The sequence below is a fragment of the Leucoraja erinacea genome, chromosome 37 (assembly GCF_028641065.1).
Source record: "Leucoraja erinacea ecotype New England chromosome 37, Leri_hhj_1, whole genome shotgun sequence".
Classification (NCBI taxonomy): Eukaryota; Metazoa; Chordata; class Chondrichthyes; order Rajiformes; family Rajidae; genus Leucoraja; species Leucoraja erinaceus.
The window spans coordinates 8,890,339-8,910,396 of record NC_073413.1 but is presented as its reverse complement, the minus strand read 5'-3'; the positions used below and the strand labels follow the sequence as shown (position 1 = coordinate 8,910,396).

The 20,058-nt window shown below is 48.0% G+C and overlaps 1 protein-coding gene across 1 annotated transcript in view; it reads left to right on the top strand.

Moving 5' to 3' along the window:
* Positions 1–20,058, top strand: part of LOC129713917 (glutamate receptor ionotropic, NMDA 2B-like) — a 153,702-nt gene that overhangs the window by 23,855 nt on the left and 109,789 nt on the right. The window lies entirely within an intron of this gene.

The window sequence follows — 20,058 nt, the reverse complement described above, 5'->3', positions numbered from 1 at the left end:
GGTCCGTTGACTCCCGTAGCCGGCGGTAGAGCCCTCCGCATCAGGGCGATCAGCTCCTGCATCGGGGGGGATGTCAGCTCCCCCGCGCCGGCGATCGGACCCCGGGTCGCTGCTCGTCGAGCCCCTGCGTCATTGGAGCTCTCGACTAGCCTCGCCCGAGACTGCGAGCCCTTGATGGTAAAGTCCGCAGGCCGCGGTTGGAGCGATCACAGGCAAGGGATCGGCTCCGATGGTAAGTCCTCGCCCGGCGGTGGGGCACAAAGTCAGTCCAGCTCCATCCATGGTAGGCCGCAGAGCGAGCGGAGATGCGACCCGGAAAACAATCGCATCTCCGGCAATGTAAGTGACTGAAAAAAAGTTGCCCCCGACCCCCAAATAAAACAAACGGGAGAACATTTATACAGACCTTTAACACACACTAAATTTTTTTTTGAAAAGACAAAAAAACAGACAGACTGTTGGCGGGGCTGTGCCAATCGTGCGGCAGCAGATGAATAGATTTCTAGCCTCTCAGCGAATCAACAGATATGGAGAGGCACTGAGGAGGAAGATCAGCCATGATCTTAATGAATGACAGAACTACCCTGCCTGTTCCTATTAGCTTTGCTATTAACATATCTTCCATTTACTTGTCCTAAATGCCATCTGTATCTCTTGTTCCCCTTTCCCCTGCCTGAAGAAGGGTCTCGCCCCAAAACGTCACCTATTCCTTTTCTCCAGAGATGCTGCCTGATCCGCCGACTGACTCCAGCTGTTTGTGCCTGTCTGCAGCGAACAAACCCCGTTTCCTTGTGGCAAGATTTACCATAGGGATAAAATGAGATGAGTGAACATGGGCATATTTGTGTGAAATTAAGAAGAAGAACAGTACACAGGCTTGAGTTAACATTCCTCCTGTCAATAATTTTAGCCAACATTTCTGAAGGAGTGGGTGTGATTTTTTTCAGCTTATGGAGCATCACCTCTTATTACATTGGGTGGGAAGGAGGATGGTGTGTGAACAGGGAAATGCAACAGCTTGCAGTAACCAGAACTGTTACTATAGTGATGGTGCCAGCTCAGTGAAATCACAGATGGTTTGAGAAATTTGATTATGTTTCAGAATTTTTATTTTGTATTTGCAAACTCCGAAGGCTGGAGGACATGGTGGCCCAGGTTCTTGCCATATTTGTGCCAGCGTCCTACGCCAGCTGTTTCAGGAAGCATTGTCTCACTGTCAGAGTGTTCAATTGAACGGCAACATTGGCAGGAACGTGCCGATGGGCGTGTACGTGGATGGGTTGGCTGGTGGGTCTGTAGATGGCACCAGGATTGCCGGGGTCGCGGACCGTGAGGAGGGCCGTCAAAGAACCCAGCGGAATATAGATCGGCTGCAGAAATGGGCGGAGAAAGGGCAGATAGAGTTTAATCTGGCCAAGTGTGAGGTGTTGCAGGGTCACAGGGGTCACAGTTTAAGGATAAGGAGGAAATCTTTTAGGACCGAGATGAGAAAATCATTTTTCACACAGAGAGTGGTGAATCTGTGGAATTCTCTGCCACAGAAGGTACTTGAGGCCACAGTTCATTGGCTATCTTTAAGAGGGAGTTAGATGTGGCCCTTGTGGCTAAAGGGATCAGGGGTTATGGAGAGAAGGCAGGTTCAGGATACTGAGTTGGATGATCAACCATGATCATATTGAATGGCGGTGCAGGCTCGAAGGGCCGAATGGCCTACTCCTGCACCTATTTTCTATGTTTCTATGTTGCACTTTGGGAGCTCAAATGAACGGGGGAAAATATACAATTAACGGCAAACTGTTGACGGCATTGATGCTCAGAGCGATCATGGGGTCCAATTCCCTGAAAGCAGAAAAGGCATTTGGTATTCATGGAAACATAGAAACATAGAAAATAGGTGCAGGAGTAGGCCATTCGGCCCTTCGAGCCTGCACTGCCATTCTATATGATCATGGCTGATCATCCAACTCAGTATCCTGTACCTGTTTTATCTCCATTCCCCCTGATCCCTTTAGCCACAAGGGCCACATCTAACTCCCTATTAAATATAGCCAATGAACTGTGGCCTCAACTACATTCTGTGGCAGAGAATTCCACAGATTCACCACTCTCTGTGTGAAAAATGTTTTTCTCATCTCAGTCCTAAAAGATTTCCCCTTTATCCTTAAACTGTGTGACCCCTTGTTCTGGACTTCCCCAACATCGGGTACAATCTTCCTGCATCTAGCCTGTCCAACCCCTCAAGAATTTTGTAAGTTTCTATAAGATCCCCCCTCAATCTTCTAAATTCTAGCGAGTACAAGCCGAGTCTATCCAGTCTTTCTTCATATGAAAGTCCTGACTTTCTTGCCTTCATTGGTCGGGTTATTGAGTATCAGGGTCAGGAAGTAATAATGCAGCTCTCTGTTTAAGCCACATTTGGAGTATTGTGTGGGTTTCTGGTCACCCCATTAGAGGAAGGATATGGCGGCTCTGGAGAGGGTGCAGATGAGATGCTGCCTTGATTAGAAGCTATTTGCTATAAGGTTGGACAAACTTGGATTGTTTTCCCTGGATCGTTGGAAGCTGAGGGAACACCTGATCGAAGCACAGCAAATTATGATAGGTACAGATAGGGTAGACAGTCAGAACATTTTTCCCAGGATGGAAATATCAACTACTAGAAGGGATAACTTCAAGGTGAGAGGGGCAAAGATTAAAGGAGATGTTGGTGCAAGTGTATTCTATGCAGAGGGTGGTGAATGTCTGGAACACCATGCGGGGGGTGGTAGTGGAGGCAGATAAGATAGTGGAGGTTCAGAGACTATTGCTGAAGGCACATGATGTGCAGGGAATGGATCGTGGAGTTGGTCTTGGCATCATGTTCGGCACAGTCATTGTGTGCCAAAGGGCCTATTCTCGAGACATGCGGTTCTATATTTTATGTTCGAAGATAGACGCAAAAAGCTGGAGTAACTCAGCGGGACAGGCAGCATGGAGAGAAGGAATGGGTGACGTTTCAGTCTGAAGAAGGGTCGAGACCTGAGAAGCCAACACTGCCCTGTGAACGACCATATGAATACTGAAGTCTGAAGTCATAGAGTCTGAAGAAGGGTCTCGACCTAGAAACGTCACCCATTCCTTCTCTCCTGAGATGCCGCCTGTCCCGCTGAGTTACTCCAGCTTTATGTGTTTACGGTTTAAAGCAGCATCTGCAGTTCCTTCCTACATATGTTATGTGTTCTATCTTTTATGAGGTACAAGAGATAGAGTACTTTAGTCCTGGTTTGGGAACAACAGTGGGAGAGAGACCAAGCTTTAAATGCAGCCGGCCCAATTTTCTCTTCATACGGTTTGAGCGGAGAGGAAATTATGCATTCATTATTAGGGTCATGACGTCCATAGATTGCAGATGCAATCGTGTAAAATGCAACAGTGGGAATACTTGCTTCAACACTCGTTGGCTGAGTTCTTGGCCTGTCATTTCTGAACTAAATCTTCTGGTAATTTCTAATGCAGGCCGAGGGATCTCAGGAGCTGAAATTATATTTTCAGACGTCCGCGGCCAATTTTTCAAACAGTAGAAAAATAAAATAAGAATACCAGTGGGCCATTTAGCTCCTCAAGGGCGTGAAATATGAATAGGAGTAGGCAGTGAGCTCAAAGTGTTGCTGGAATTTCAGGCCATCGAGGGCTTAAAATCTCAGTGGCTCAGGCAGCATCTCTGGAGAACATGCAAGGTGGTGAATGTGTGGAATTCATTGCCACAGGAGGTTGTGGATGCCAATTCAATGGGTATTTTTTAGGCAAAGATTGAAAGATTCTTGATTAGTACGTGAGTCAGGGGTTATGGGGAGAAGGCAGAAAATGGGGTTGAGAGGGAGATGTGCTGCCGGAGGAGGTAGTTACAATCGCAACGTTTAAGAAACATTTAGAAACATAGAGACATAGAAATTAGGTGCAGGAGTAGGCCATTCGCCCCTTCGAGCCTGCACCGCCATTCAATATGATCATGGCTGATCATCCAACTCAGTATCCCATACCTGCCTTCTCTCCATATCCCCTGATCCCCTTAGCCACAAGGGCCACATCTAACTCCCTCTTAAATATAGCCAATGACCTGGCCTCAACTACCCTCTGTGGCAGAGAGTTCCAGAGATTCACCACTCTCTGTGTGAAAAATGTTTTTCTCATCTCGGTCCCAAAAGATTTCCCCCTTATCCTTAAACTGTGACCCCTTGTTCTGGACTTCCCCAACATCGGGAACAATCTTCCTGCATCTAGCCTGTCCAACCGCTTAAGAATTTTGTAAGTTTCTATAAGATCCCCCCTCAATCTTCTAAATTCTAGCAAGTACCAGCCGAGTCTACCCAGTCTTTCTACATATGAATTTAGAGGGATATTCTTCATACAGTTTAGAGGGATATGAGCCAAACGCAGGCAGGTGGAACTAGTGTAGATGGGCCATGTTGGCCGGTGAGGGGAAGTTGGGTCGAAGGGCCTGTTTCCACGCTGGATGGCTCCGTGACCTTACAAGGGGAATAGGGAGAGCAAAAAAAAAATGTCCATGCAGACAGAATTGGGAAACTAGAAATAATAAGCGGCGTGGTAGTGAAACGGTGGAGTTGCTGCCTCACAGCGCCAGAGACATGGGTCCAATCCTGACTACGGGTGCTTGTCTGTACGGAGTTTGTACGTTCTCCCCGTGACTTGCGTGGGTTTTCTCCGGGTGCTCCGGTTTCCTCCTGCACTCCAAAGCGTACAGGTTTGTAGGTTAATTGGCTTGGTAAAATCGCAAAATTGTAAATTGTCCCAATTGTGTTAGGATAGTGTTAGTGTGCGGGGATCGCTGGTCAGCGTGGACTCGGTGGGCCGAAGGGCCTGTTTCCGCGTTGTGTCTCGAGACTAAAACTAAACTAGATTGGGCAGACTTTGATCTTTGTTCTTCGACCTGTGTGTTATTGAGTACATGTCAAGTGAGTTTATTTGTTTGAAGTTGCGTTCAATACCTGGCTTTGTTGATGGACTTCACCTTGTGCCGTATTGAACCCCAATCCGCAGAGGAGTGAGTCGTTAAAGTTGTGGTTTGATTCCTGCAGAGTTCTGCCGTAATCATTGTGGCTGCCTTGTTCACGCTGGGCTGAGGTTGTTGTGGAACTGCCATGCCATTTGGTTTTATTACCGATGTTAAAACTGGCGAGATTTATATTTGTGTAACTCCCAGTCGAAGTGCCATAAGCGACCGGGAGCTGCAGAAGGCTTGCGGATATATTTACTAGTGAGTCAGGAGTGAAGCAGACACTTGGAATCGGAAAAATCTTGGCTCCCGTCCAGTAACAGCTGGATCTGCACCAGTTCCAGTTCCAGTCCGCTAATCGGCAAAGCATTTAGTGAGACTTCAGCTGGGAGAGGGGCCGGGGAAGGAGAGAACAATGGGTCAGGTGTCACCCAGGGGTTTGTGGGGAGACCACTTTGACCACTTTCACCTCTCTCCATTCTTGCCACTTCCGTTTCAGAATGTGGGTAATAGCCAGTCTGTGGCAGAAGTGGGTTTTGATGGCAGGTGGCTGAAGAACATTCATGTAATAAAAAGGAACAGCGGTTGCTGGTTTATACCAGCGATAGACACAAAATGCTCGGCATCAAACTCAATGCTCAGGCAGCAACCCTGGTGAAAATTGATAGGTGACATTTCAGGTTGAGACCCTTTTTCAGACGAAACGTCACCTCTCCATTTTCTCCAGAGATGCTGCCTGACCAGCGGAGTTACTACAACTTTTTGTGTCGAACAGGACTTCAGTCAGCCCGATAGGTCTTTAAATAATCCATAGTTTTTCAGTTACAATGACTCTTTATCCAGGTTTATTTAACTAACTGAAGGCAAATTCCACAGCTGCTGGGGTGAGACCTAACCTCATGCTTCCAGCTAATTAGTTGCAGTCTCTGCATTATTTGGTCCAGTAACTTTAATGGTGAAATAATTCACCATCAAAGGCTAAGAAGATTTCCATTGAATTTATGGTCCTCTGTATTAAATGTCAAATCATTTCCAGCCCATAATAGTCCCTGGTCTGTAGGATAGTGTTAGTGTATGGGCTGATCGCTGGTCGGCGTGGAGTCGGTGGGCTGGATGGTCTGTTTTCACGCTTTGTCTAAAAGTCTAAAGTCAATACTCTACAAATACTCATGCATTATCTTCAATGCCATGAAGTTCAGAATGCTCAAAGGCAAATTGGAAGATATCTTGGAATGGACTACTTGATAGAATAGTGAAGATGAAAGCATAGTCACCAGTTGGGAAATGGAAATCACAAGTTCATATGTGATAGGAGCAGAATTAGGCCATTCAGCCCATCAAGTCTACTCCACCATCCAATCATGGCTGATCAATCACTCCCTCCTAACCCCATTCACCTGCCTCCTCCCCATAACCCCTGACACCCGCACTAATCAGAAGAAGGGTTTCGGCCTGAAACGTTGCCTATTTCCTTCGCTCCATAGATGCTGCTGCACCCGCTGAGTTTCTCCAGGATTTTTGTGTACCTTCGACTTTCCAGCATCTGCAGTTCCTTCTTAAACACAATAATCTATCTATCTCTGCCTATCTCTGCCTGTTACTTTGGGCACATGACCAGAGATGGGCTGAGTTTAGTTTAGTATAGTTTAGAGATACAGCGCAGAAACAGGACCTTTGGCTCACCGAGTCTGCGCCGACCAGCGACACGCTAACACTATCCTATTCACAGTAGGGACAATTTTGCAATTTTTACCGACGACAATTAACCTACAAATCTGTACGCCTTTGGTGTGTGGGAGGAAACTTGAGCACCCGGCGAAAACCCACGTGGTCACGGGGAGGTAGACACTCTCAATGAATCCAAACTCTCAATGGGTAGGAAGGAACTGCGGATGCTGGTTTACACCCAAGATAGACACAAAATGCTGCAGTAACTCAGCGGGACAGGCAGCATCTCTGGAGAGAAGTAATGGGTGACGTTTCGGGTCGAGACCCTTTTTTAGACTCTTCAGTCACGGGGAGAAAACGTGCAAACTCCGTACAGACAGCACCTGTAGTCAGGATAGAACCCGGGGCTCTGGCGCTGTGAGGCAGCAACTCTACCGCTGCGCCACCATGCCCATGATTCTCCACCAAATGTGTAAAGGTGTTGGAATTGGTTCGACAAGGGTTAAAGCACAGAGATTTATGGCAGAACTCCGAGCCCTTCCTGGTGGTGAAGTCTTTGCAGAGTGGCGCAGTGGTGGCTGGGATAGTTCAAAGCTCTTGTTCAAAGTGCAGTCTCTTTGTTCCTCTGGCACAGTATAATTATACCTGTCTCACGCTCCTGCCTGCAGCTGAAGACCTGAAATTAATAGTTGAGGCGCTGCTCTGGATTTTGCCCATCACTTTGCAGAACACCAGCTCGAACATTAGCCAGCCAAAATAAATTGCCCTTGGCACTGAAGCTATTTATTAACCCGTAACGTTGTGAAGGCAAACGTTGCTGGTGCCTTCTATTTGGATTCCTGCAATAACGTTGCCACGGCAACACCTTCACTCACTTGTTCTCTGTTTCCATGGAAACACTTCCAGCTCCTTGTACGTGTGTATGGAGAGAAAACGATGTTCGCCTCCTCCCTTCCGCCTTTGGAGGTCTAGCTATGTCCTGGACCCTCGCTCAACCCGCTCCAAGTGGAGAGGTTGCTCAGCCCAACCGATCCCAGGTGGAACAGTAGATGGTGGAATACCCACCCACATACCGATGGGCACAGCTTTGACCTGCGCCACCCTCTGCTCCGAGCCCCGCTGTGGTCCAGTACTCCATCGGTACCACCTGCTGCCGGGGGGCAGCATGGCACGGGGCATTCAGGCAGCACCCTAGAGCAGCAAGGGTTTTGGTTCATGACAGAAACACTTCTTCACAGTCCGTGTGTGTGTGTGTGTGTGTGTGTGTGTGTGTGTGTGTGTGTGTGTGTGTGTGTGTGTGTGTGTGTGTGTGTGTGTGTGTGTGTGTGTGTGTGTGTGTGTGTGTGTGTGTGTGTGTGTGTGTGTGTGTGTGGTGATGTGTGTGTGTGTGTGTGTGTGTGTGTGTGTGGGTGTGTGTGTGTGTGTGTGTGTGTGTGTGTGTGTGTGTGTGTGTGTGTGTGTGTGTGTGTGTGTGTGTGTGTGTGTGTGTGTGTGTGTGTGTGTGTGTGTGTGTGTGTGTGTGTGTGTGTGTGTGTGTGTGTGTGTGTGTGTGTATGTGTGTGTGTGTGTGTGTGTGTGTATGTGTGTGTGTGTGTGTGTGTGTGTGTGTGTGTGTGTGTGTGTGTGTGGGTGTGTGTGGGTGTGTGTGTGTGTGTGTGTGTGTGTGTGTGTGTGTGTGTGTGTGTGTGTGTGTGGGTGTGTGTGTGGGTGTGTGTGTGTGTGTGTGTGTGTGTGTGTGTGTGTGTGTGTGTGTGTGGGTGTGTGTGTGTGTGTGTGTGTGTGTGTGTGTGTGTGTGTGTGTGTGTGTGTGTGTGTGTGTGTGTGTGTGTGTGTGTGTGTGTGTGTGTGTGTGTGTGTGCGCGTGTGTGTGTGCGCGTGTGTCGCTTGCCTGTGTGTCAACAAGTGTGTGTAGGCATGATGTATTTGAGTTGTGAATGCGTGTGTGTGTGTGTGTGTGTGTGTGTGTGTGTGTGTGTGTGTGTGTGTGTGTGTGTGTGTGTGTGTGTGTGTGTGTGTGTGTGTGTGTGTGTGTGTGGCCTGTATTGCTACTGATATGTGTGTGGAGTTCCATGTGAGTATGTGTATGCATGTGTGTGCATGTGAGCATGTCTGTGTACATGCCTGTATGTCCATGTATGAGCCCATATGTCTGCCTATACATACATGTGTGTGGTTTTGTGTGCGTGTATGTGCGTATATGTGTGTCTCATATATGTGCACCCTTATCCATGTGTGCGTATTTGTCTGTATTTCTACCTGTGTGTATGTGTCTGGTTGTTTGTATGTATATGTGTCCATGCATGTATGGTTCTGTGTGAGTGTGTGCGTGTGTATGTCTGTGTATATGCCCATATTTCTATGTGCGTGTGCTTGTTTTATGTGTGTGTGTTGCATGAATGTGTGTCTGCATATTTATGCATCCTTACTCATATGTGCGTGTGTGTATTTATACCTGTATGTGTGGGTGTGTATCCCCGTTTGTATGTCTGTGTGTACTTGCATGTGTGATTTTTTGTGTGTGTGTGTGTGTGTGCGCGGGTTTGTATGTCTGTGTGTGTGTGTGTGTGTGTGTGTGTGTGTTGTGTGTGTGTGTGTGTGTGTGGTGTGTGTGTGTGTGTGTGTGTGTGTGTGTGTGTGTGTGTTTTGCGGGTTTGTATGTCTGTGTGTGTGTGTGTGTGTGTGTGTGTGTGTGTGTGTGTGTGTGTGTGTGTGTGTGTGTGTGTGTGTGTGTGTGTGTGCGGGTTTGTATGTCTGTGTGCATGCGTGGGCGTGTGTGTGCGTGGGTGTGTCGGTTACATGCGTGTCTCTAACACAAACATGACTGTGATGGATAATAGGTGTAGTTAGCTTTAAATGGCCTCGTGCAAGTGAAGCGGTGATTTGTGAAGGGGCTGTAGTCATCCTGAGACCCCCTTCAGTGGAGGGTTGATGCGCATCATTTAACCATTGAGGTGACGACCAGGTGAAGGGTGCCATACACTGGACGCTGGCATCGATCTGATTCTGTGAATGAGTTTAGTCGGCACTAGGGCGGGAGGTTGCTCTGCGCGAGGCAATCCACAGGGCGCCTTGCAGCTGCTGATCAAACACGTTCGTTCGTTCCAGAAACCATGACCTCCAGCACCCATGCAAGGGCATCAGATCATCCCCTCCAGCCCACGCCACTGCCTGCTACACCTGTGGCGAGTGCCAGCTCGGATCCTCACAGCTTGCGATGCCGTGAAAGTAACATTTTCGGATGCATTGTTTTGTATCTGCATTACATTTTCATCGATATGCCTTCACTCGTTCACTGTTTCCATAGAAACACTTACAGTTTCTTGTCCGAATGCATAAAGAAGAGATTTTTCTCTTTGCCAACTTCCCTCTGTCAGAGGCTCAGGGTTCTAAATATGGCAGGAGGTCCCCTCCCTCCCCTTAAGGGCCTGTCCCACGAGCAAACCGGAAGCGGGGGCCGCGCGGAGGTCGAGTGATCCCGTACGAGTTGACGTGAAGTTCGAGCGAAGGCGTACGCCGTCAAGACGCTGCATACGGCGTCGAGACGCTGCGCACGCCCGTCGAGGCGGTGCGTACGGCCTCAATGCGGCTGCAGGCCGGCCGGCAGGCCTTTGCCGCGCGGAATGTTTGGACAGTGTCAGTTTTTCGGAGCCCCGCATGATGTCGGGACCAGAAATAGGCAACGTTTACGGGTTGAGACTCTTCTTCAGACTGATGTAGGGTGGGGAGAAGAAAGGAAAAAGAGGAGGAGCCCGAGGGCTGAGGGAGAGCTGGGAAGGGGAGGAGACAGCAAGGGCTACCGGAAATTGGAGAATTCAATGTTCATGCCGCTAGGGTGCAGACTGCCCAAGCAGAATATGAGGTGCTGCTCTTCCAATTTCTGGTGGTGCTCTGGCCATGGAGGAGGCCCAGGACAGAGAGGTCGGATTCGGAATGGGAGGGGGAGTTGAAATGCTGAGCCACAGGGAGATCAGGTTGGTTAATGCGGACCGAGCGGAGGTGTTCGGCGAAACGATCGCCAAGCCCACGCTTGGTCTCACCGATGTAGATCAGCTGACAAGATAACAAGGAGGGGTCTGTGCATTCAACCAACTTCCAGGGACAACTGGAGTATTGTTTCATGATCAGGCCTCTCCTTTATTCAAAGCAATGCACCTGGAAGAAACAATGGCCCTAATTCCAGGTCTGGTCCATCCAGCAATGGGACCAAATATTGGCCTTGTGCATTGATTATTCATGGAGTTTCCACAGAGTGTGAGAGAGAGAGAGAGAGGGGGTGGGGGAGAGGGACAGGGAGAGATTGTATGTTTAGACACAAAATGCTGGAGAAACTGATGAAGGGTGAAAGGTTTCGACCCGAAACGCCACCTATTACTTTTCCCCCGTGATGCTGCCTCGCCCACTGAGTTACTCTAGCTCTTAGTGTCTATCCACTGGGTCTCCAATGTGGCTGACAGACTAGGAACATTCAAACAAATTAGACTGCAAGGTGGATGAAATGAGATAGTCTCTGGATAGGTGAGAGGAATAGATCGGGGAAGAGAGAATAAATAGGGGAATCGAAAACCAGTGTCTACCGCTGGAGTAACTCAGCGGGTCAGGCAGCATCTCTGGAGAGAATGGGATGGGTGACGTATTGGGTCGGGACCCTTCTCCAGTTTTAACGAAATGTGAGCCTTTATAACAAGATGAATCAAATGTAGGAGCAAAGAGGTCCTTCTGCAGTTGTACAGAGCCCTAGTGAGTCCACACCTGGAGTATTGTGTACAATTTTGGTCCCCTCATTTGAGGAAGGGCATTCTTGCTATTGAGGGAGTGCAGCGTAGGTTCACCAGGTTAATTCCAGGGATGGCGGGACTGTCACATGCTGAGAGAATGGAGCAGCTGGGCTTGTAAACTCTGGAGTTAAGAAGGATGAGAGGGTTTCTCATTGAAACATGTTGTTAAGGGTTTGGACACGTTAGAGGCAGGAAACATGTTCCCGATGTTGGGGGAGTCTAGAACCAGGGCCACAGTTTAAGAATAAGGAGTAAGCCATTTAGAACGGGGACGAGGAAACACTTTTTCTCCCGAGAGTGGTGAGTCTGTGGAATTCTCTGCCTGAGGGCGGTGGAGGCCGGTTCTCTGGATGCTTTTAAGACAGAGCTCCTAAAGATAGCGGAGTCAGGGGATATGGGGAGAAGGCAGGAACGGGGTACTGATTGGGGATGATCAGCCATGATCACATTGAATGGCGGTGCTGGCTCTGGCCTACTCCTACACCTATTGTCTATTGTCTGTTGACCCATCCTTTATTGCCAGAGATGCTGACTGACCCGTTGAGTTACACCAGCATTTTGTGTCTATCTTCAGCATCTGCAGTTCCTTTCTGCACAAATATGCTTAGAGTGTTTTAATACAATTTTTTGGTATAGGAACAGAAAATGTTTGGAATAAAGGCAGGGTCTTGGAACTGAACTGTTGAGTGGTTCTCTCTCCACACATGCTATTTGCCCTTTTGTACGTTTCCAACATTATCTGTTTTTAGAGACACAAAGAGTTGGAATAGCTCAACAGGTCAGGGGGGAGCATCTCTGGAGGACATGGATGAGCAACATTTCGGGTCGGGACCTTTCTTCAGACAAGGACCTGAAACATCGCCCATCCATGTCCTCCATAGATGCTGCTTGACCCGTTGAATTGCTCCAGCACTTTGTGTCTTTTTATCGGTTTAGTTTGGAGATACTGTATGGAGACAGATCCTAGAGCCCACCAAATCCATGCCGGCCATCGATCACTCGTTATAGAAACATAGACAATAGGTGCAGGTGGAGGCCATTCGGCACTTCGAGCCTGCACCGCCATTCATTGTGATCATGGCTGATCGCACTTTCTCATCCACTCCCGACACACTTGGGGGCAATTTTACAGAGGAGGAACTGACCTACCAACCCGCATGTCTTTTGGGTCAATAGGCAATAAGTGCAGGAGTAGGCCATTCGGCCCTTCGAGCCAGCACCACCATTCAATGTGGTCATGGCTGATCATCCCCAAGGTCAGGATTAAACCCAGGTCTCTGACACTACGAGTTAGTTCAGATTCCCAGCAATTGCTAATTTTTTGATTTTCATTTCCAGTTTCTTCTTGTAGTTATGGGAATATTTGGACTCAGCTAATAATTGAATTTAATAATTTCTTGAGCTTGTTTCTTACACGCTTGTTTCGTACAACGATTGGATAAGTGCTCTTTGAGGGTGACCAGAAATGGACAACAAAACACTGGAATATAGAATCCATGTAATAACATTTTTACATAAGACCACGGCTGCCTCAAAGAAAAATCTAAACCAGGCTCCGATGACGCTTGTGATTTTTCACACACAGTATTCGGCAGGCAGGAGGAATCTGTGGCCTTACTATTTACTCTCAAATTGTTTCTCTGTGGAACAAGGAAGCAGGCAACATGGGGGCTATAATTACGGGTCTACGCCGCCACAGGGAAGCTTGGCTGCTCCCCAGATGCTGAGAATTTTGAGGTACTTGTCCCAGAAGTGGGAGGCAGCAGATAGTATAATTATGGACCTGGGCAAGGAAGGAACAGCTCCCCGGAGGATGTGAATTGAGGTGCCAGGCATGGCAGAGGAGGGAGGCAGCAGGAGGCGTGGCCCAAGCGCACACACACAAGCCTGTAATTGAGCTGGGGCGAGTGAGAGCAAGCGGGTGGGAGGGGAAGAGAGAGCGAGTGGGAGAGAGAGAATGGGAGATAGAGAGAGACGGAGTGGGGGGGAGAGAGAGAGGGGGAGCAGAGAGAGGGAGTGGGAGGGAGAGTAGAGTGGGAGGGAGATAGAGAGAGGTTGTGAGAGGGGGGAGGGAGTGATGGGAAGAGAGTGAGGGAGGAAAAGAGAGAAAGAGGGAGGGAGGGAGAGCGCGGGATAGAGAGGGAGAGAAAGAGAAGGTAGACAAAAACGCTGGAGAAACTCAGCGGGTGAGGCAGCATCGATGGAGTGAAGGAATAGGTGACGTTTCGGGTCGAGACCCTTCTTCAGACTGATGGAGAGAAATAGAAAGTGGGGGAGAGAGAGAGAGAGTGAGGGAGTGGAAGGGAAGGGAAGAGAGAGAGAAGGTGCGATGGAGGGGGAAGAGAGCGCAGATGAGATGGAGTTAGGCTTAGAGATGCAGCATGCAAGCAGGCCATTCAGCCCACCGAGTCCATGCTAACCAACGATCACCCATTCACACGTGTTGGATGTTAGCCCACTGTATTGTCCACTTCATAAACACGAGGGGCTATTGTTTACAGAGGCCAATTAACCTACAAACGCACATGACCAAAAATGTAGGAAGTAACTGCAGATGCTTATTTGCACCAAAGATAGACACCAAGTGCTGGAGTAATTTAGTGGGTCAGGCACCCTGACAATCTGACGAAGGGTCTCGACCCGAAAGGTCATCTCTTCCTGTTCTCCAGAGATGACAATAGACAATAGACAATAGGTGCAGGAGTAGGCCATTCAGCCCTTCTAGCCAGCACCGCCATTCAGTGTGATCATGGCTGATCATCCCCAATCAGTACCCCGTTCCTGCCTTCTCCCCATATCCCCTGACTCCGCTATCTTTAAGAGCCCTATCTAGCTCAACTTGACTCCATTTAGATAGTAATCTGCCTTCCTGTTTTTGTGGATAACCACACTTTATCCACATTAAACTTCATCTGCCATGCATCTGCCCACTCCCCCAACCTGTCCAAGTCACTCTGCATTCTCATAGCATCCTCCTCACAGTTCACACTGCCACCCAGCTTTGTGTCATCTGCAAATTTGCCAACGTTACTTTGAATCCCTTCATCCAAATCGTGATGTATATTGTAAATAGCTGTTGTCCCAGCACCGAGCCTTGCGGTACCCCACTAGTCACTGCCTGCCATTCTGAAAGGTACCCGTTAATCCCTACTCTTTCTTTCCTGTCTGCCAACCAATTTTCTATGCTGCCTGTCCTGCTAAGTTACTCCAGCATTTTGTGTCTACCTATGACCTAAAGTAGCCCTGTTAGTAATTGGCAATTTTTAGAAGTCGATTAACCTACAAACCCACACGCCTTTGCGATGATGGAGGAAACCGGAGTACCCGGAGAAAGCCCAAGCAGTCACAGGGAGAACGTGCAAACTCCACACCGGCAGCACCCATAAGTAGGATTGAACAATGTTCTCCGGCTCTGTGTGAGCCACTGTGCGGCCCTGAATTATTGGGAAGATCTTAAAATGTATCAATTTCTTTCCTGAATACACTCAGAGTCTGAGCCATTGAATAGTGAAATTCCAAGGGTTCACCACCCTCTGGTTGAAGACATTTCTCCTTATCTCAGCCTTTGAGCTTTTGGATTCTGATCCTCCAGCGTACAGATCACAACAGGAGTAGTTTCAACACAAACCATCCCAGTCTGAAGAAGGGTCTCTAGCCGAATCGTCACCCATTCCTTCCCCCCTAGAGATGCTGCCTGTGCCGCTGAGTTACTCCAGCATTTTGTGTCTATCTTCCGTTCAATTGCAACGCTGCTTGGTAATTACACAAAGCAGACAGAAGAGAGCAGCAGTGAGTCAGATCCGCACACACAATTATTCACGCCTCGCCTCAATTTGGGATGAGAAAGAACCTGTGGGTGTCGTTCTCCTTAAACTGATGACTGAAGTAACCCTCGATGTGATTTTAATTGTGGCAAATCAGCAAAAGATGAGGCTCCCGGTAATTCATCAGCATCGGTTCATCGTGGGGATGCTTCGGGAAACAGTGACGGAATGACATTAACAGCGTGTCATAGAAACATAGACAATAGGTGCAGGAGTAGGCCATTCGGCCCTTCGAGCCTGCACCGCCATTCAATATGATCATGGCTGATCATCAGTATCCAACTCAGTATCCCTGTACTAAGCCAAAGGGCACATACGAAATATATAGGAACTGTTCAACTATTGGCCAGGAATCACAGTTCATACAATTTTCCTCATCTCGTTCCTAAAAGATTTCCCCCTTATCCTTAAACTGTGACCCCTTGTTCACTCAAAAACAATCTTCCTGCATTTTAACATCAAAGAATTTTGTAAGTTTCTATAAGACCCCCCCTGACTTCTAAATCCAGTACATCTCCCAGTCACTGTGATGGAAGGTGAAAAACCTAAAGTTGGAGATTTGTTCAAAGGTTTCTCTTCCCTTTTTGTGTTCCTGCTCCACTAGCTGCAACCTCCGGCAACGTGGAACCGCAGTGTGCGGAGGTTTCCGTTAGGTTTCATGAACAGGGGTAGGTTGGAGAAATCAAGGATTCATACTAGGAGGTACAAGAGACTCTCAAGGAGACCACAATACCACATCCAGGGCCTGAAGATATTAGAATCAGAATCACACTTTATTCGCCAAGTATGTTTTGCAACATACGAGGAATTTCATTGGCCAGGTTAGTCATACAATTAAAAGTAACAGATCACTCCACATTTGCATTTAGCCCCACTCTGACACTGTGATGGAAGGCGAAGGCCCTTCCTTTTGCCTAGGGTCAGAGAGCGGCCAGTGTGGGAATGGGACATGAAGTTTGAGAAATCATTAAAGTGTTTAGCAAAATTTATGAGGTTCCTCCAGAGCCCCACTCACAATAGGTCCTAGGGAAAGGCCAGTGTGGGAATGGGAAGGAGAATTAAAGTGTTTAGCAACCGGGAGATCAGGTAGGTCCGGGCGGGCTGAGCGAAGGTGTGTTCTTTATTGTCACGTGTTTTCTTATAGAAACTTACAAATCTTATAGAAACTTACAAAATTCTTAAGGGGTTGGACAGGCTAGATGCAGGAAGATTGTTCCCGATGTTGGGGAAGTCCAGGACAAGGGGTCACAGCTTAAGGATAAGGGGGAAATCCTTTAAAACCGAGATGAGAAGAACTTTTTTCACACAGAGAGTGGTGAATCTCTGGAACTCTCTGCCACAGAGGGTAGTTGAGGCCACAGTTCATTGGCTGTATTTAAGAGGGAGTTAGATGTGGCCCTTGTGACTAAGGGGATCAGGGGGTATGGAGAGAAGGCAGGTACGGGATACTGAGTTGGATGATCAGCCATGATCATATTGAATGGCGGTGCAGGCTCGAAGGGCCGAATAGCTTACTCCTGCACCTAATTTCTATGTTTCTATTTCTATGTTTCTATGTGTACCAAGCTGCAGCTTTGTTTATCTTGCTGTTCTATCTGATGAACCTACACGTAAATGTGGGTGGCAGGGTGGTGCAGCGGTAGAGTTGCTGCCTTACAGCGCTCACAGCGCCAGAGACCCGGGTTCGATCCCGACTATGGGTGCTGTCTGTATGGAGTTTGTACGTTCTCCCCGTGACCCGCGTGGGTTTCAAACAGTCAAGAAGTGAGAAACATAGAAAATAGCTGCAGGAGTAGGCCATTCGGCCCTTCTAGCCTGCACCGTCGTTCAATATGATCGGCTGATCATCTAACAGAAACAAACGGAAGAAGGCAGAACTCAGTAAAGAGCTCATTTTCAGTTAACATGTTAAACATTTTAAAATAGTAAATGTCATCATTTATGCAGAAACCTGGAGCTGCATGGTAAATATTTTATGGTTGTGTTCATTCATCCATGAATATCACATTTCTTCAGCCGTCCAGATGGTAAGAGGGAGCTTATTAAAACAGCAGAGATAAAGGCATTCAACTTCCTGGAATGGGAGACTTGACAAACCTCTGGATCGAGCAAGCGGGTGATGAGTGAACAGGCAGTGAGCGAGTCGGCAGCAAACATTGTCTCCGCTCCAGCCCAGCCTGCTCAACTGAAATAAACAGCAATCACACAACGTTGGGATCAGTTACATTTCATGTTGGCCCACTCTCACCCCTGTCTCATCCTCAATATTTGAGCCCATCATCCAGGCTGGCGTGTAATCCGTACTGACGGAATGCTGCCTTTCAGACGCGATGCAAAACCCAGCAACTTGTGGCTATTGAGACTGACTGCACTGTCAATGGAACAAAAAGAAGGGCTGCCACCAGACATATTTATTTTGCCAAACGGCGTCACGAGAAACAGACTAGTCGCTGCACCCTGGATTTTGTCGTGCACAGCTCGAATGCTGGGATTTCACGATTATAATGGAGGCTCCAACCTTCATGTGTTTCAGCAGCTGTTAAGTTTTGGGGCATGCCGTGGTCGTGAAAGGCAGTTAACAGAGCATTTCTCCGGTTCATTCACAGACTGATTTCATTAGTGGACTAGTATTGTGCAGAGGGTGTGTAGGAAGGAACTGCAGATGCTGGGTTACATCCAAGATGTGCCCAAAATGCTGGAGTAACTCAGCGGGACAGGCAGCATCTCTGGAGAGAAGGAATGGGTGAGGTTTGGGGTCGAGACCCTTCTCCAGACTGAGCTACATATTGAGTTACAAGGGCTTAGCAATAAAAACAGCATGCAGCAGACAAAACTAAGCCATCCCACAACCAACAGATCAGATCAAATCTCTGCAGGGCTTTTACAACAAATGATGGATTGCGTTGGACAATTAGACAGTTAACGAGTAGCACGGGCTCCAGGGGCAATGTTGTCCCCAGGAGTGGTGGGTCTCAGCATGTGAGTGCTAAAGAAAAGACTGAAGTGTTTGCAGCCCCTTTCAACCGGAGACGTGGGGAGTAGATGATCCCTTACGACGTACTCACAGAAGTCCCTTTCCGGCCAATTTGATTCACTCCACATGACACCAAGAAATGGCTGAGGCACTGGATACAGCAAAGACTATGGGGCCAGGTTTCATCCCAGCCGATCTTATAGAAACTTACAAAATTCTTAAGGGGTTGGACAGGCTAGAAGCAGGAAGATTGTTCCCGATGTTGGGGAAGCTGTGGAGGCCAAGTCAATGGATATGTTAAAGGCAGGGAGAGAGAGATAGATTCTTGATTAGTACGGGTGTCAGGGGTTATGGGGAGAAGGCAGGAGAATCAGGCTTGTACTCGCTAGAGTTTAGAAGATCGAGGGGGGATCTTATAGAAACGTACAAAATTCTTAAGGGGTTGGACAGGCTAGATGCAGGAAGATTGTTCCCGATGTTGGGGAAGTCCAGAACAAGGCGTCACAGTTTAAGGATAAGGGGGAAATCTTTTAGGACCGAGATGAGAAATCATTTTTTACACAGAGAGTGGTGAATCTGTGGAATTCTCTGCCACAGAAGGTAGTTGAGGCCACAGTTCATTGGCTATATTTAAGAGGGAGTTAGATGTGGCCCTTGTGGCTAAAGGGATCAGGGGGTATGGAGAGAAGGCAGGTACAGGATACTGAGTTGGATGATCAGCCATGATCATATTGAATGGCGGTGCAGGCTCGAAGGGCTGAATGACCTACTCCTGCACCTATTTTCTATGTTTCTATGTAATACTGGAGACCCCTTGTGCAGAACTAGCAGCACCCCCAACCTGCAGTTACAAGAATGACATCTTTAGTCAGATGGTGGTGAATCTGTGGAACTCATTGCCATGGAGGGCTGTTAAGGCCAAGTCAGTGGATATTTTTAAGACATATTCTTGATTAGAACGGGTGTCGAGGGTTATGTGGAGAAGGCAGGAAAATGGGATTAGGAGGCAGAGATCAGCCACGATTGACACGATGGGCCGAATGGCCTAATTCTATCCCTGTAACTTGTGAACCGGTGAAACCAAGAAACATCTGCATCCCACAAGTCAAGAAGAGAAGGATCCATTGACAGCAATGAAATAAGATGTAGGAATAAGACGCAGGCAAGAGGAAGGATAAGTACGATTGCGCTGGGACCCACAGCTCAGGGAAGTCACTGCTGAAAATAGTCATCTTGAAAATTAAATTAAAATGAGTCTAATTACAGTTATAAATGATAGGGAGTGAGGCTGAGTGTGAGAGACCTGTCTCTTTGGCATATGGGATTACTGGAAATCAAATTGATTCTGCACTGAAATTATGGAGTGCCTAATGGGAGGAGAGAGCAAAGGCATTGTGCCTGTTTGAACTAATTGCATGTGGCAAATGACTTACGGATGTGAGGGTGTGATCAATGGGCAGCTTCAGGACAGCTGAAAGCACTCTCACCTTCAAGAGAGCCTCTGTCGAGAGAACGTCAGTTGTTCCGAAGATACCTTCTGCGGTTGTACAGGGCCCTAGTGAGACCACACCTGGAGTATTGTGTGCAGTTTCGGTCCCCTAATTTGAGGAAGGACATTCTTGCTATTGAGGGAGTGCAGCGTAGGTTTGCACGGTTCATTCCCGGGATGGCAGGACTGTCATGTGCTGAGAGAATGGAGCGGCTGGGCTTGTACACTCTGGAGTTTAGAAGGATGAGAGGACATCTCATTGAAACATATAAGATTGTTAAGGGCTTGGACACGCTAGAGGCAGGAAACATGTTCCCGATGTTGGGGGAGTCCAG